Genomic DNA, 8,833 nt, shown 5'->3' with positions numbered 1-8,833 from the left:
AAACACCCAAAGAGGTGCTCGGCTTGTGCCACGGGCCGTTCTAGGCCGAGTGTGACCCCATTCATCGGGTGGCGGCTGCTAAGCAGCGTGAGCCTCGGCCCGAACACAAATGGGAGACGAGCCCGCGCTTGCAGGTCTGGGGTCATGCATTTTGCCCAATTTCCCTTCCGATTTTTTTTTTCTTCAAAACACCCAAAGAGGTGCTGGGCTTGTGCCACGGGCCGTTCTAGGCCGAGCGTGACCGCATTCGTCGGGTGGCGGCCGCTTGAGCCTTGGCCCGAACCCGAATGGGAGATGAGCCCGCGCTTGCAGTTCCGGGGTCAAGCGTTTTGCCCAATTTCCCTTCCGATTTTTTTTTTCTTCAAAACACCCAAAGAGGTGCTGGACTTGTGCCACAGGCCGTTCTAGGTCGAGCGTGACCGCATTCATTGGATGGCGGCCGCTTGAGCCTTGGCCCGAACCCGAATGGGAGACCAGCCCGCTCTTGCAGGTCCGGGGTCATGCGTTTTGCCCAATTTCCCTTCCGATTTTTTTTTTCTTCAAAACACCCAAAGAGGTGCTGGACTTGTGCCACAGGTCGTTCTAGGCTGAGCGTGACCGCATTCGTCGGATGGCGGTCGCTTGAGCCTTGGCCCGAACCCGAATGGGAGACGAGCCCGCGCTTGCAGGTCCGGGGTCATGCGTTTTGCCAAATTTCCCTTCCGATTTTTTTTTTCTTCAAAACACCCAAAGAGGTGCTGGGCTTGTGCCACGGGCCGTTCTAGGCCAAGCGTGACCGCATTCGTTGGGTGGAGGCCGCTAAGCAGCTTGAGCCTTGGCCCAAAATCAAATGGGAGATGAGCCTGCGCTTGCAGGTCCGGGGTCATGCATTTTGCCCAATTTCCCTTCCCATTTTTTTTTTCTTCAAAACACCCAAAGAGGTGCTGGGCTTGTGCCACGGGCCGTTCTAGGCCAAGCGTGACCGCATTCGTCGGGTGGCGGCCGCTTGAGCCTTGGCCCGAACCCGAATGGGAGACGATCCCGCGCTTGCAGGTCCGGGGTCATGCGTTTTGCCCAATTTCCCTTCCGATTTTTTTTTTCTTCAAAACACCCAAAGAGGTGCTGGGCTTGTGCCACGGGCCGTTCTAGGCCAAGCGTGACCGCATCCGTCAAGTGGCGGCCGCTATGCAGCTTGAGCCTTGGCCCGATCACGAATGGGAGACGAGCCCGCGCTTGCAGGTCCGGGGTCATGCATTTTGCCCAATTTCCCTTCCGATTTTTTTTTTCTTCAAAACACCCAAAGAGGTGCTGGGCTTGTGACACGAGCCGTTCTAGGCCGAGCGTGACCTCATTCGTCGGGTGGCGGCCGCTTGAGCCTTGGCCCGAACCCGAATGGGAGTCGAGCCCGCGCTTGCAGGTCCGGGGTCATGCGTTTTGCCCAATTTCCCTTCCGATTTTTTTTTTCTTCAAAACACCCAAAGAGGTGCTGGGCTTGTGACACGGGCCGTTCTAGGCCAAGCATGACCGCATCCGTCAAGTGGCGGCCGCTATGCAGCTTGAGCCTTGGCCCGAACCCGAATGGGAGACGAGCCCGCGCTTGCAGGTCCGGGGTCATGCGTTGTGCCCAATTTCCCTTCCGATTTTTTTTTTCTTCAAAACACCCAAAGAGGTGCTCGGCTTGTGCCACGGGCCGTTCTAGGCCGAGCGTGACCGCATTCGTCGGGTGGCGGTCGCTAAGCAGCTTGATCCTTGGCCCGAACGCGAATGGGAGACGACCCCGCGCTTGCAGGTCCGGGGTCATGCGTTTTGCCCAATTTCCCTTCCGATTTTTTTTTTCTTCAAAACACCCAAAGAGGTGCTGGGCTTGTTCCACGGGCCGTTCTAGGCCAAGCGTCACCGCATTCGTCGGGTGGCGGCCGCTAAGCAGCTTGAGCCTTAACACGAATGGGAGACGAGCCCACGCTTGCAGGTCCGGGGTCATGCGTTTTGCCCAATTTCCCTTCCGATTTTTTTTTTCTTCAAAACACCCAAAGAGGTGCTGGGCTTGTGCCACGGGCCATTCTAGGCTGAGCGTGACCGCATTCGTCGGGTGGCGGCCGCTTGAGCCTTGGCCCGAACCCGAATGGGAGACGAGCCCGCGATTGCAGGTCCGGGGTCATGCGTTTTGCCCAATTTCCCTTCCGATTTTTTTTTTCTTCAAAACACCCAAAGAGGTGCTGGGCTTGTGCCACGGGCCGTTCTAGGCCGAGCGTGACCGCATTCGTCGGGTGGCGGCCGCTTGAGCCTTGGCCCGAACCCGAATGGGAGACGAGCCCGCGCTTGCAGGTCCGGGGTCATGCGTTTTGCCCAATTTCCCTTCCGATTTTTTTTTTCTTCAAAACACCCAAAGAGGTGCTGGGCTTGTGCCACGGGCCGTTCTAGGCCGAGCGTGACCGCATTCGTCGGGTGGCGGCCGCTTGAGCCTTGGCCCGAACCCGAATGGGAGACGAGCCCGCGCTTGCAGGTCCGGGGTCATGCGTTTTGCCCAATTTCCCTTTCGATTTTTTTTTTCTTCAAAACACCCAAAGAGGTGCTGGGCCTGTGCCACGGGCCGTTCTAGGCCGAGCGTGACAGCATTCGTCGGGTGGCAGCCGCTAAGCAGCTTGAGCCTTGGCCCGAACGCGAAAGGGAGACGAGCCCGCGCTTGCAGGTACGGGGTCATGCGTTTTGCCCAATTTCCCTTCCGATTTTTTTTTTCTTCAAAACACCCAAAGAGGTGCTGGGCTTGTGCCACGGGCCGTTCTAGGCCGAGCGTGACCGCATTCGTCAGGTGGAGGCCTCTAAGCTGCTTGAGCCTTGGCCCGAACACGAATGGGAGACGTGCCCACGCTTGCAGGTCCGGGTTCATGCATTTTGCCCAATTTCCCTTTCGATTTTTTTTTTTTCAAAACACCCAAAGAGGTGCTTGGCTTGTGCTACGGGCCGTTCTAGGCCGAGCGTGACCGCATTCGTCGGGTGGCGGCCGCTTGAGCCTTGGCCCGAACCCGAATGGGAGACGAGCCCGCGATTGCAGGTCCGGGGCCATGCATTTTGCCCAATTTCCCTTCCGATTTTTTTTTTCTTCAAAACACCCAAAGAGGTGCTGGACTTGTCCCACAGGCCGTTCTAGGCAGAGCGTGACCGCATTTGTCGGGTGGCGGCCCGTAAGCAGCTTGAGCCTTGGCCCGAACCCGAATGGGAGACGAGCCCGCGCTTGCAGGTCCGGGGTTATGCGTTTTGCCCAATTTCCCTTCCGATTTTTTTTTTCTTCAAAACACCCAAAGAGGTGCTGGACTTGTGCCACAGGCCGTTCTAGGCCGAGCGTGACCGCATTTGTCGGATGGCGGCCGCTTGAGCCTTGGCCCGAACCCGAATGGGAGACGAGCCCGCGCTTGCAGGTCCGGGGTCATGCGTTTTGCCCAATTTCCCTTCCGATTTTTTTTTTCTTCAAAACACCCAAAGAGGTGCTGGACTTGTGCCACAGGCCGTTCTAGGCCGAGCGTGACCGCATTCGTCGGATGGCGGCCTCTTGAGCCTTGGCCCGAACCCGAATGGGAGACGAGCCCGCGCTTGCAGGTCCGGGGTCATGCGTTTTGCCCAATTTCCCTTCCGATTTTTTTTTTCTTCAAAACACCCAAAGAGGTGCTGGGCTTGTTCCAGGAGCCGTTCTAGGCCAAGCGTGACCGCATTCGTCGGGTGGCGGCCGCTAAGCAACTTGATCCTTGGCCCAAACACGAATGGGAGACGAGCCCGCGCTTGCAGGTCCGGGGTCATGCTTTTTGCCCAATTTACCTTCCGATTTTTTTTTTCTTCAAAACACCCAAAGAGGTGCTGGCCTTGCGCCACGGGCCGTTCTAGGCCGAGCGTGACCGCATTCGTCGGGTGGCGGCCGCTTGAGCCTTGGCCCGAACCCGAATGGGAGACGGTCCCGCGCTTGCAGGTCCGGGGTCATGCATTTAGCCCAATTTCCCTTCCGATTTTTTTTTTCTTCAAAACACCCAAAGAGGTGCTGGGCTTGTGCCACGGGCCGTTCTAGGCCAAGAATGACCGCATTCGTCGGGTGGCGGCCGCTAAGCAGCTTGAGCCTTGGCTCAAACACGAATGGGAGACGACCCCGCGCTTGCAGGTCCGGGGTCATGCGTTTTGCCCAATTTCCCTTCCGATTTTTTTTTTCTTCAAAACACCCAAAGAGGTGCTGGGCTTGTGCCACAGGCCATTCTAGGCCGAGCGTGACCGCATTCGTCGGGTGGCAGCCGCTTGAGCCTTGGCCCGAACCCGAATGGGAGACGAGCCCGCGCTTGCAGGTCCGGGGTCATGCGTTTTGCCCAATTTCCCTTCCGATTTTTTTTTTCTTCAAAACACCCAAAGAGGTGCTGGGCTTGTGCCACGGGCCGTTCTAGGCCGAGCGTGACCGCGTTCGTCGGGTGGCGGCCGCTTGAGCCTTGGCCCGAACCCGAATGGGAGACGAGCCCACACTTGCAGGTCCGGGGTCATGCGTTTTGCTCAATTTCCCTTCCGATTTTTTTTTTCTTCAAAACACCCAAAGAGGTGCTGGACGTTTGCCACAGGCCGTTCTAGGCCGAGCGTGACCGCATTCGTCGGGTGGCGGCCGCTAAGCAGCTTGAGCCATGGCCCGAACCCGAATGGGAGACGAGCCTGCGCTTGCAGGTCAGGGGTCATGCGTTTTGCCCAATTTCCCTTCCGATTTTTTTTTTCTTCAAAACACCCAAAGAGGTGCTCGGCTTGTGCCACGGGCCGTTCTAGGCCGAGTGTGACCGCATTCATCGGGTGGCGGCCGCCAAGCAGCGTGAGCCTTGGCCCGAACACAAATGGGAGACGAGCCCGCGCTTGCAGGTCAGGGGTCATGCATTTTGCCCAATTTCCCTTCCAATTTTTTTTTTCTTCAAAACACCCAAAGAGGTGCTGGGCTTGTGACACGGGCCGTTCTAGGCCGAGCGTGACCTCATTCGTCGGGTGGCGGCCGCTTGAGCCTTGGCCTGAACCCGAATGGGAGTCGAGCCCGCGCTTGCAGGTCCGGGGTCATGCGTTTTGCCCAATTTCCCTTCCGATTTTTTTTTTCTTCAAAACACCCAAAGAGGTGCTGGGCTTGTGCCACGGGCCGTTCTAGGCCAAGCGTGACCGCATCCGTTAAGTGGAGGCCGCTATGCAGCTTGAGCCTTGGCCCGAACACGAATGGGAGACGAGCCCGCGCTTGCAGGTCCGGGGTCATGCATTTTGCCAAATTTCCCTTCCGATTTTTTTTTTCTTCAAAACACCCAAAGAGGTGCTGGGCTTGTGACACGGGCCGTTCTAGGCCGAGCGTGACCTCATTCGTCGGGTGGCGGCCGCTTGAGCCTTGGCCCGAACCCGAATGGGAGACGAGCCCGCGCTTGCAGGTCCGGGGTCATGCGTTTTGCCCAATTTCCCTTCCGATTTTTTTTTTCTTCAAAACACCCAAAGAGGTGCTGGGCTTGTGCCACGGGCCGTTCTAGGCCGAGCGTGACCGCATTCGTCAGGTGGCGGTCGCTAAGCAGCTTGATTCTTGTCCCGAATGGGAGACGAGCCCGCGCTTGCAGGTCCGGGGTCATGCGTTTTGCCCAATTTCCCTTCCGATTTTTTTTTTCTTCAAAACACCCAAAGAGGTGCTGGGCTTGCGCCACGGGCCGTTCTAGGCCAAGCGTGACCGCATTTGTTGGGTGGCGGCCGCTAAGCAGCTTGAGCCTTGGCCCGAACACGAATGGGAGACGAGCCCACGCTTGCAGGTCCGGGGTCATGCGTTTTGCCCAATTTCCCTTCCGATTTTTTTTTTTTTCAAAACACCCAAAGAGGTGCTGGGCTTGTGCCACGGGCCGTTCTAGGCCTAGCGTGACCGCATTCGTCGGGTGGCGGTCGCTAAGCAGCTTGATTCTTGGCCCGAATGGGAGACGAGCCCGCGCTTGCAGGTCCGGGGTCATGCGTTTTGCCCAATTTCCCTTCCGATTTTTTTTTTCTTCAAAACACCCAAAGAGGTGCTGGGCTTGTGCCACGGGCCGTTCTAGGCCAAGCGTGACCGCATTCGTTGGGTGGCGGCCGCCAAGCAGCTTGAGCCTTGGCCCGAACACGAATGGGAGACGAGCCCACGCTTGCAGGTCCGGGGTCATGCATTTTGCCCAATTTCCCTTCCGATTTTTTTTTTTCTTCAAAACACCCAAAGAGGTGCTGGGCTTGTGCCACGGGCCGTTCTAGGCTGAGCGTGACCGCATTCGTCGGGTGGCGGCCGCTTGAGCCTTGGCCCGAACCCGAATGGGAGACGAGCCCGCGATTGCAGGTCCGGGGTCATGCGTTTTGCCCAATTTCCCTTCCGATTTTTTTTTTCTTCAAAACACCCAAAGAGGTGCTGGACTTATGCCACGGGCCGTTCTAGGCCGAGCGTGACCGCATTCATCGGGTGGCGGCCGCTTGAGCCTTGGCCCGAACCCGAATGGGAGACGAGCCCGCGCTTGCAGGTCCGGGGTCATGCGTTTTGCCCAATTTCCCTTCCGATTTTTTTTTTCTTCAAAACACCCAAAGAGGTGCTGGACTTGTGCCACGGGCCGTTCTAGGCCGAGCGTGACCGCATTCCTCGGGTGGCGGCCGCTTGAGCCTTGGCCCGAACCCGAATGGGAGACGAGCCCACGCTTGCAGGTCCGGGGTCATGCGTTTTGCCCAATTTCCCATCCGATTTTTTTTTTCTTCAAAACACCCAAAGAGGTGCTGGACTTGTGCCACAGGCCGTTCTAGGCCGAGCGTGACCGCATTCGTCGGGTGGTGGCCGCTAAGCAGCTTGAGCCATGGCCCGAACCCGAATGGGAGACGAGCCCGCGCTTGCAGGTCCGGGGTCATGCGTTTTGCCCAATTTCCCTTCCGATTTTTTTTTTCTTCAAAACACCCAAAGAGGTGCTGGGCTTGTGCCACGGGCCATTCTAGGCCGAGCGTGACCGCATTCATCGAGTGGCGGCCGCTAAGCAGCTTGAACCTTGGCCCGAACACGAATGGGAGACGAGCCCATACCTGCAGGTCCGGGGTCATGCATTTTGCCCAATTTCCCTTCCGATTTTTTTTTTCTTCAAAACACCCAAAGAGGTGCTGGGCTTGTGCCACGGGCCGTTCTAGGCAGAGCGTGACCGCATTCGTCGGGTGGCGGCCGCTTGATCCTTGGCCCGAACCCGAATGGGAGACGACCCCGCGCTTGCAGGTCCGGGGTCATGCGTTTTGCCCAATTTCCCTTCCGATTTTTTTTTCTTCAAAACACCCAAAGAGGTGCTGGGCTTGTGCCACGGGCCGTTCTAGGCCGAGTGTGACCGCATTCGTCGGGTGGCGGCCGCTAAGCAGCTTGAGCCTTGGCCCGAACGCAAATGGGAGACGAGTCCGGGGTCATGCGTTTTGCCCAATTTCCCTTCCGATTTTTTTTTTCTTCAAAACACCCAAAGAGGAGCTGTGCTTGTGCCACGTGCCGTTCTAGGCCGAGCGTGACCGCATTTGTCAGGTGGAGGCCTCTAAGCAGCTTGAGCCTTGGCCCGAACACGAATGGGAGACGAGCCCACGCTTGCAGGTCCGGGGTCTTGCATTTTGCCCAATTTCCCTTCCGATTTTTTTTTTCTTCAAAACACCCAAAGAGGTGCTGGGCTTGTGCCACGGGCCGTTCTAGGCCGAGCGTGACCGCATTCGTCGAGTGGCGGCCGCTTGATCCTTGGCCCGAACCCGAATGGGAGACGAGCCCGCGATTGCAGGTCCAGGTTCATGCATTTTGCCCAATTTCCCTTCCGATTTTTTTTTTCTTCAAAACACCCAAAGAGGTGCTGGACTTGTGCCACAGGCCGTTCTAGGCTGAGCGTGACCGCATTTGTCGGGTGGCGGCCCCTAAGCAGCATGAGCCTTGGCCCGAACCCGAATGGGAGACGAGCACGCGCTTGCAGGTCCGCGGTCATGCGTTTTGCCCAATTTCCCTTCCGATTTTTTTTTCTTCAAAACACCCAAAGAGGTGCTGGGCTTGTTCCACGGGCCGTTCTAGGCCAAGCGTGACCGCATTCGTCGGATGGCGGCCGCTTGAGCCTTGGCCCGAACCCGAATGGGAGACGATCCCGCGCTTGCAGGTCCGGGGTCATGCATTTTGCCCAATTTCCCTTCCGATTTTTTTTTCTTCAAAACACCCAAAGAGGTGCTGGGCTTGTGCCACAGGCCGTTCTAGGCCGAGCGTGACCGCATTCATCGGATGGCGGCCGCTTGAGCCTTAACCCGAATGGGAGACGAGGCCGCGCTTGCAGGTCCGGGGTCATGCGTTTTGCCCAATTTCCCTTCCGATTTTTTTTTTCTTCAAAACACCCAAAGAGGTGCTGGACTTGTGCCACAGGCCGTTCTAGGCCGAGCGTGACCGCATTCGTCGGATGGCGGCCGCTTGAGCCTTGGCCCGAACCCGAATGGGAGACGAGCCCGCGCTTGCATGTCCGGGGTCATGCGTTTTGCCCAATTTCCCTTCCGATTTTTTTTTTCTTCAAAACACCCAAAGAGGTGCTGGACTTGTGCCACAGGCCGTTCTAGGCCGAGCATGACCGCATTCGTCGGATGGCGGCCGCTTGAGCCTTGGCCCGAACCCGAATGCGAGACGAGCCCGCGCTTGCAGGTCCGGGGTCATGCGTTTTGCCCAATTTCCCTTCCGATTTTTTTTTTCTTCAAAACACCCAAAGAGGTGGTGGGCTTGTTCCACGGGCCGTTCTAGGCCAAGCGTGACCGCATTCATCGGGTGGCGGCCGCTAAGCAGCTTGAGCCTTGGCCCGAACCCGAATGGGAGACGAGCCCGCGCTTGCAGGTCCGGGGTCAT

The sequence above is a fragment of the Dendrobates tinctorius genome, unplaced genomic scaffold, assembly GCF_039654945.1.
Source record: "Dendrobates tinctorius isolate UK_male_01 unplaced genomic scaffold, ASM3965494v1 ptg000209l, whole genome shotgun sequence".
Lineage (NCBI taxonomy): Eukaryota > Metazoa > Chordata > Amphibia > Anura > Dendrobatidae > Dendrobates > Dendrobates tinctorius.
This window is presented reverse-complemented; position numbering follows the sequence as displayed.